The sequence below is a fragment of the Squalius cephalus genome (genome assembly GCF_949319135.1).
Source record: "Squalius cephalus genome assembly, chromosome: 10".
NCBI classification, from domain to species: domain Eukaryota; kingdom Metazoa; phylum Chordata; class Actinopteri; order Cypriniformes; family Leuciscidae; genus Squalius; species Squalius cephalus.
In genome coordinates, this window is record NC_137131.1 from 6,405,406 (window position 1) to 6,415,133 (window position 9,728).

At 36.3% G+C, this 9,728-nt stretch overlaps 1 protein-coding gene across 1 annotated transcript in view; it reads right to left on the reverse strand.

The window, feature by feature from the left end:
• tafa3a (TAFA chemokine like family member 3a) overlaps positions 1-8,280 on the reverse strand; it is a 97,347-nt gene extending 89,067 nt beyond the window's left edge. Inside the window, exon 1 of the mRNA XM_079883980.1 lies at positions 7,805-8,280. The gene's annotated coding sequence lies outside the window, so the exon portion shown is untranslated. The remainder of the gene's footprint in view (positions 1-7,804) is intronic.
• Positions 8,281-9,728: the final 1,448 nt, after the last annotated feature.

Below are 9,728 nucleotides of genomic sequence, written 5' to 3' on the forward strand. Positions count from 1 at the left end.
CACGATATTGGGTTCATGAGAACGAGACGAGATGATTTTGACACTATTTTTAAGAAATCTTCCATGATGAAATATATGACTAGAAAAATAGTCTTTTATTCGACTGAAAATCATGCAAAACAACGCAGATGCATTTTGAAACTAGGGCTGTCACTAGTGATTATTTCAGTTAGCGGTCGATTATTTTATGGTAAAAGAATAGAACTGTGAAATTAACAATAGCATTTAAAATGACTTAAATACATATGTAAAAAAGAGGCAATAATAATTGGTTCAAATAAAGTATCAAAAGCAAGTAATCATATGGTTTTATTGAACATGCCATCTAACCCAACACGTTGCACAAGATCTGGTCATGCCCTAGATAACATATAAAAACACTGGTCTTTTGACTAAAAAGCTCTTAGTTGCTGTAACAATGCTTGTTACAATGTCCCTGTGTTTCATCCGTTCCTTGCTAACAGAGACCAGACTGGCTGCATGATTTCAATTTGACACAGCAACAGTGTGATTGCACCGAGCCGAGCCTCATTTCTGAGGCAGGAAGACAATGGCAAATCTATCTCGCATCAGTTGCAGTTCCCTCTCACAAGCATGCAAAGCAATATCTCCAAATTACAGCCTCTAGAATTCGACAGGCTAAAGGCCGAGGACACGACTAGAGCGTTCTGTTCCCCAGGAAACAAAACAGGCTGGACGGCCCTCTCGCACTTCTGCCTCGTCTCTGCAATAAATCACCTGCCATCTCATGCATGTGTAGTGATCTTAAACACAATGATGATCTATGATGGCTCGGTGTGGCTCGAAATATAAGTTGGATCAATATAGAAGATGCAGAGACATTCTCAACTGGTTTCACTTCAGGACCATGATTTTACATTAGACGTCAAGAGTCATCAAGAGCCAAGTAAACAATATATATATATATGTATATATATATATATATATATATGTGTGTGTGTGTGTGTGTGTGTGTGTGTGTGTGTGTATATATATATATATATATATATATATATATATATATATGTGTGTATATATATATATATATATATATATATATATATATATACATATATATATATAATATTTTTCATCCATTACCTCTTGATATGGGTTGTATCCAGTTCTGAACATATTATCTGTCTCGTATGTCCAACAAAATGCAGAATTCATGAATTAATATATATATATTTGGTTATATATATTTATACCATGGTCTGGGTGAATACTCGATTCTGATTGGCTGCAGGGTGTCCATTATTAATATTAATAATAATTATGTATTAATTATGTTAATAATTAGTATGTATATTTATATATATATATATATATATATATATATATATATATATATATATATATATATATATGCATATAATTAATAATAATGTTTTAATAAAATATGAATAATAATTATTTAGTAATATAATTAATACATATAATTATATATATTGTACAATGAATATAATTAATAATATATATTAATTATATTCATTGTATAATATAATTGATAATATATATTAATTCCAAATAATATGCATATTACTAATTTGCTAATAATATATTGCTATATTAAAACAATGTTAATATATATTTTGTGATATTACTAGGTTGGTCAATAGTATATAAATACTATTCACTATATATATATATATATATATATATATATATATATATACAGTATATTCATATATATTATAATTTGCATTTAGAATTGCATTTAGACCTGCAAGCCATTTTGCGAACCACCACTTGAGAACCACTGATGTAGGAAACAAAAAGGCAGCTAGACACCACCTGCTTACCAGAAGCTTCTATTCCTGAAATCATTGTGCAATAGCAGAAGTGATTCATGCACCTGCTTCTTACACATACGTACACTTGCAGAGGAAAACTAAATGTGATCAAGATATGCTTCATGTGTAGTTCACAGATCCATTAGTCTTGTTCTAACGTTCCTGACCTTAAAAGCAAATGTTAAGTCCAGTATAATTGCTAGCGCAAATGTCTGTATAGAAAAGTATCTTGTCATCCTATTACTGCTAACGATTGCCGCATTGACCTGCCTTAGAGGAAGTCTGAGAGCTCTTCCTACGTTCTAGACCGCCATCTATCTATATCTCACAGATCAGAAGGTCACACGCTCTCAAACGGATAGTACCTGAGCTTGACCACGGCTACAAACGAGAAATATCTGTTCAAATCTAACTGGCCTTTACGATCTTGTCAGATGAAGTGCTTAGGAAAGCACTCTTCATTAAAATGCTGTCATTTTCAGTTTAGGATCTCAAGTTCATTAGTGGAAAAACAACATTGTTCTTTGTTAGAGGAAGGAGAAATGCCAGGGATTATTTTCATCTTGTCAAGAGCAATATTCTGAAAAATATGAAAGCTACTTTTGCTGTAACCTCTAGTTAAGGAATAGTTTCCCCATTAAAAATAAAATGTCTGTCATCAGCAAACCTAGCATGAAACTTCTTGATGATCCAGTTTTGCATGAATGCAGGAGTGAATGAGATTTGAAAAAGAGAACTGGCTCTCCAACTGATCCTGGTTTCTTCCAAGGTTTTTTTCTCCATTCTGTAACCTAATGGTTCATTGCCACTGTCACCTCTGGTTTTCTTAGTTGGAGACACTTAATATTATTCAACAATATTATTGATCTGACTGTACTGACGCTGTTGACTGAGAACTGAACTGAGCTGGATGACGACATAACTGCTTTTTAGATGAAATGAACTGATTTAATAATTGATGATCTTTTCAACGGAACTGAATCAACACTGAACTGACTTAAGCTGAACAACAGACAAAATTCATCATTTTCCTGTTATCACTGTAAAGCTGCTTTGTTGTATAACGCGCTATATAAGTAAAGGTGACTTGACTTCAATAACAGCTTCCATTTTGGTATTTTCCTCAAAACATGGCTTCAGAAGATTTCAAATCTAGTCATAAGTCATATGAACTGTTTTATAGGGTACTTCGTTGCACTGTAAATGAAAAAAAAAATACTATTCCAGCCTTTCAACATCAAAATTTCCCATTTAATTCATTGTGTTGCTGTTCTAATTTCTGAGTGAAAACTGTTTCAAAGTAAATGCATGGAAATTAGCAGCCAGGACATTGTGCAAAAGATCTTCTTTTGAGTTCATACAGGTTTTTAATGACATGATGGTGAGGAAATAAGTCAAGTTTCAGAATTTGCATTTATGAGTGAAAAATGTCTTCATCAGAATCAGAATGCACACACAAGGAATTTTTCTTGGGCCTTGTTTGATAACAAATTCTCTCGGTGGCGCTGCGGAAAATGATCTGAAATGCCAATATGTGGGTGAAAGCGAGCGTCTGTTTCTGTAATGCACTGTGATCTGTCATCAGACTGTCAAATGATGCTCTGAGATGCGAGACAGATTGCGATGCTGTGACCTTTGTTTGCGTGACCCGGGGAGCATAACCAATTTAAGTTGCCCAGCAGATACATTGACTTTAACAGAGCAGCGCCACGTTTCGCAGTGAAACAAACCGGAAAAGAAAAAAAAGCCGCAGCTGCCCTTTGGTCTGTCTGTCAGCAATTCCCACAAATAACACGGCACAATAAAATCATCGCCCAACAGGCCCACAGGCGTTTTCAAAGGCTGCTGACGGCGATCTATAAAGCACAGTAATGGGTCGCTTGTCATGGGGCGTGAAAGGGAAGATCTACGGCGGCTCTCCGGTCGCTCTCCTGGGAGCGCAATTAATCAAGGGCGAATAGTATCAGCATGCAACAAAAGCCGTAAGGTTATTACAGCCGCTGTTCTGCTGGATGAAATGCGATGATAGCGCTAATTGCAAAAAACAGCTGACCGCACACGAGGCGCGGAAAGCAAGATGAAGGGCAGATGAAAAGGATGGAGACAAAAGGAGGGGATGTAAAAGGAGGAGAAGTTGCGCAGAGAGTTGGCGAAGTCAGGGCCCGGCCCGGCTGACAAGATAAGCAGGGGTGTTCGCTTTCATTTCTGCCGCTCTGCTCTTGTTTTACGGCATGGTTCATTTTCATTTTGACACTTAGGATTTCATTACAGGCTATAAGCGAATAAGCTATGGGTCTTGATTACTAACACTCTGGCTGCATCCGGAATCACATTCTCTCTTGAGTGGGTACTTATTTTCAATAATTACTTCACGACCGCTAAAAACGAATGTTCTAGAATGAATGTGTACATGTAATCTGGACGTACTACTTTCGCCATGTTGTCATTGTCATGTGACATACCAGCGTCCTCTCTCCGTTTTTACCTGATGTTGGATCAGTTTTATAAAGTTGTAAACATGACACATTTGTATAGCAAAAAAGGAAGAGCAGTAGTTAATTGTCTCTAATTGGACTGACTAGCCTAAATGCAAAAACAAGCCCTAGAAATGAATAAAAGAACACATACAGTATTATACAGACACTTCATATTTAATGGTATTTGATGATTTTAATATTCCATTTAATAGATTAAAGGGAAATGTTTTCCAGAAACACTTTTTGTTATGCTGGTTGAAACTCTCTTCCACGTCCTGAGAGAAATCAATAATAGAAGTGGTTTAAATATAAAAAATTTGCATATATCTTCTTTGGAAGACTCCAAAACCAAAACATTTTCATCCAATCATTGCATTCGGACAGAATGTCTTACCCGCCTGTCAACCTATGTATTTAGCAACCTGCTCATCATCATCAGTATGTTCCTTTATGAGGCCATGCAGAGTTGTAGACAGACAGTCACCGAGTGCCGAAAACAAACAACAGGCCCTTTTTACAGTTCCTTCTGAACCAAAACTACGAGCTTATGCTGCGCTCACGACATGTCGGAATTATGGCATTAAAGAAATGGCATCCCGTGACGTTTAACTCTGAGCTGTTGCATTTCAATGGCAACACTTTAAACGCCAAAATGAATCTGCAGCAGTCAGCTGATAAGTCAGAGCTCTTCAAGTTGTTTATGTTCATTATTATTGTAATGTTACATGCTTTGAGATATGAGGTAGTTGTACACGTTCATGTTTTGGAGGAGGAGGATAGCTAGCTTGCTATTGCTAGCCTCTCCGAAATTGCCTACCCTACCTTTAACCTTTCAAGAAAAAATTTGTAATTGCTTGGTAAAAGGTGTTTTTGTGTACGTTTGGGCTGGGTTTTCCTTGCATTTACATTGTTTTGACCAGCAGGTGTCACTAGCATGTGGTGTTTCAAGGGCTTTGAAACAGTGAATCAAAGCAAAGCAAATGGTTTAATTGATTCAGAGTATTAAAAAGCTTTGTTTCTCCAATCACTATACTGAAACCAAAGGTAGCTGCTTACTTGCCTAATCAGTGATTTAACCGACAGTGTAGTTTAGTTGATGACACCTCTTAAAGGACTTTGGACCCCACTGACTTTCATTGTATGATTAGATTATATTCTTTTGTGTTCTGCGTAAGAAAGAAAACCATGAGGGTGAGTAAATGATGAAAATTTTCATCCCTTTAAGTGGGAGTCGTGGGTGTGTCAGTTAACGAATCATGTGGAAGCGAAGTCATTTGGAAATGTTGGCTGTGTCTGAAAGCTTAGGCATGATGACTTGTTGCCTCGCTGCCCTATCATGCGATGACTCAGGAGGTACCTCACAAAACTGATACAGCATAACGGTTTAATGATCTACAACAAATTAGAAAGAGCTTTGGTGATAACAAAGCAAATACTTAATTACTTCAATAGTAATTTCTTGCTGGAAATGAAAAAGTTGGTCACACAAACTGACCACCACCTGCAACTTTCAGGCTCCATATTTATTTTTTCGCTCAACTATCATGGAATCGAGCACGCAGGGTTGTGGGAGACCATAGGCAGTGCATGATACATCTCTGCTGCCTTCAAAAATGAATCAGATGAAAGTATCTCAGGATGTTTAGACAGAATGTGGCACCAGCATTGGATTCGGACGTGCCTCGTTGCCTTCTCTGTATCCGGCCTGCAGAGACAGCATTATTCAGCTTTCAGACACAGCCGTTGCTGTACTATTTAAACCTGTAAGCACTTTGTGCAAAAGGCATGCCAGAAAACACTACTAGTTTGTGAGGAACGTTCATGACAAAACTTAATTTCTCATCATTCTCTGTCGGCAGCATATGAATAATAAAATACACAGATAAATGCAACCTTTGCTGTTCACTTTGTTGCAATAGCACTTTCTAAAAGCCTTTCTTTGTCAGGATGTGAAAAGAGGTGAAGTTATATGAAAGTACTTAACTGTGTCCATTTACTTCCAAACAATATCACTTAAATGAACCAAATCACTTGTGAATCATCCGATGCATCAAATCACAAATCAGAATCTCGAAAATTCGAAACAGAATCTCGAAAAAGGCTTTGAATTCTGATGATCTATAGATCAAACCAAGTGAATATTTAATAACCGCAATGCAAGCTGAAAAACGGCATTCAGAAATTAATTTACTTTCAACCGCACCGTCAGATGCCATTTTTATTCTTTGAACCAACCACTGAACTGTACAGATTTATGGAATCATTGTTAGTGAAGTAGACACATGTAATAATGACTTTAAAAAGCACTAGATGGAGCAATTTCAGTAAATATGAATATAAACAATTTAAACAATTGCTGCGTTTCAAATTAGATAAATTCTGAAGGGCACTTCGGAGTGAGAACAATCATGGCCAGCATATTGAAGTGCTTAAAACTGGCCTCTTCAATGGGAACCTTCAGAATGAAGGATTTCGAAGGGAACTACTGATGGACACTTCGCTCCCATGAGGCAAGCAGCGTACACAATTGTGCGACCACTGCGCCTCTAAGATGACGCAGAAGTGCGTTCCAAGGAAAAGGTTTTTTTTTTTTTTTTTGTCCCCTATACACCTTTCTTCCCTTCGAAGCATTTCACTTCAGTAGTGTGACATACTTCTGGGGAAAACCCCATAACCCATGCAGTCACAGTACCTTACACATTTGTGGGTAACACTGAAACTGTAAAATAAAGTGCAACCAAAAAAAGTGTAGGGAGGGACTTAATTTTGGGATTGGATTGGATTTGAAGTTAAGGAACGTCAGCCAAACATGGATTGTTTCCTACAGTCCTGCCTGATAATGATAAGGCAGCATTTTGAAGATTTCAAACACAGTCATTGAATTTTTTTTGCAAAGGTGCACCTGTACTGTGGCCTGCAGCACAGATGCTGACTGACTATAATAATCCTTGTTCAGTAATTATGGGTTATGTGACATTGATCTGCAACCTCAACAACAATCAGCAATGATTCAGATCCAAACAAGCCATTTAACTCTCAAACACACCAGCACAGAAGATTTGGCATCGGTCGGCTGGGTGTTCCTCATGTGTTCCATATGTCCAACTTTAGTGGTCACCATCATCTCTCTATTATTAACTACCCAATAATCCATCGACATCATATCATCATCAGCTCTGGTATTCTCACTACCATTACTATCTTCATATCACCAGCTCAGTGTCATTTATTAATCAAAATTCCACACAGTTATGAAATAAATACATAGTGAATCTGCATCACTACACTTTAAATCAGGAATAGCTGTCAATTATGTTCATATATATATGTGTGTGTGTGGTTGTATTGTTTTTGTTATTTTTTTAATTTGGAACTAAAATTATAACAATATATTAAAATTAAATAAATAAACAATTATTATAAAATCTCATACCATTTCCAACATCCTTTATGCTCCGTCAGTAACTCATATATACAACGCATTTTTCTTATTTCAAAGCTAAATTCTAATAATAATAATCTAGGACTTACCTGTCGTTGAGCCGTCAATAAAAGTGAAGGGATAATAACGGTCTCATTTGCTCTTCATTGTCAGAAGTAAAACCCCAGCAGTGCCAAAGACTGATAATTTCCCTTTGCGCAAAAACGATCCCGAGAAAAGCATCACCTACAGATTCAAACAAGAATGCAAATCAAATTAAAACGATTCCTGCGCCAGTTCAGAAAGTCTCAAATGAGTCCTTCAAACTCCCACTCTCCAAAGTTCCTTCAGATGCGTCTGAACTTTGCGAGCTGGAACGGATCTGAATAAGCATGGATGATGAGATATTTAGTTGCAGTTATTATAACGAAGGGTTCAAATATCCATTCTAGGTTTCTCATGTGGTTGTGAAGTCAGGGCTTTGGGCTGCTGCAGTCATGCGTTCAGGATGGCTGCTCGCTGTGTTGTGTGGAGAGGGATGGTGAGGTGCTCGACTCGCCTCTCAAGTGTTCAGCACTTCAAGCATCCGGAGGAACCCATGGGAGAGGGTTCTGTGCGCGCCCGGCGCTGTGGAGATATGGCGCCCCCTGGTGGCTGCTGACTCGTTACACGTGATAAATGAATGTCATTGCTGTTAGATTGCAAAATATCAGACCCATTGACATCTGTACGGAAGCCAATTTCCGCCACATATGACACTTTTATGTCATCATTATGACTTTTTATGTCATAATTTTGGCATTTTAATTAAAATTATGGGCTTGTCATCTCATACATTTATATGTCAATTTGACTTTTTATGTTTTTTTTCCCTTTATGTGGTGGAAATGGGCTTCCATACATTTGTTTACAGGCGTATCTTTTCATAATAATTTAAGTAATCATTTATTTGAATAATTTCATCATTTAAAAAAGATATTTCTTGAAGATATCGAATTTTTTAGATAAAATTATGAAATTATGACATACTAAATCATAAGAGATAAAAAAAATCGAAATTGACATACTAAGTCATCATTATTACTTTTATATCATAATTATGACTTTTTATCATAATACTTTGTATGTATAATTATTACTTGTATGTAATAATTTCCACATTTTATTAATGATTATGACTTTTTAATGTCATTATTATGGTTTAAGTCATAAGTTAGATTTTTCATCTCATAAGTATGACTTAGTATGTCCTAGTTTCGACTTTTTATGTCTTAATTTTAGTCTTCATTTTTTTCCCCTTATGTGGCGGAAATGTGCTTCCATACATTTGCTTACAGGCATATCTTTTCATAATAATAGTTATGATACATATTTAACACATTTTATAACAACTTGTGTATCTTAGAGCTACAATTTTGCCTAACTCAAAAGAAATATTATCATTGAAAATTTTCAAATAAAAACAAGCATATTCATTTTTAAAAACTCTAGCATAATTTGTTTGCAGATGTAACTTTATTTGAGATATGCAAAGAAGTTAAGTTTATTTAAAATTCAAAATACTTTTGGAATCAAAAGTAGGGGAATACAGATCAAAACACATGTTAATGAACCCCAAATTGCACAGAACTTTGATAAACTAATCACTTATTTAATTTGTTCAGTCAATTCCAACATGATTTCCTCTGAGAAGCGAGTTTGATATTGCATGAATGATTCTGCTTTGCAAAGATGGCCGCACTTTTCTCAGCTGCCTCACAAAATGAAATGTGCATCATTGCACGTGCGTGTTTTTGCTCAGAATGTGGCCTCTACTGTTATTCTCTATAGGTCTCACTCATAAAATGGTTCCATATGGTAATTCCAGTACTATTATGACTTCATCAGATTGCTCTGGCTTCCCACTTCCATAAGAAGCAGATGGGAAGAATAATCAATGAGGTCAGTGATTGCTTTGGCTCAGGAATGATGCACAGTACATTAGTGTTCACCTTTAATGGCCATAGACACTCTACTAGCATCATAAACAAAACC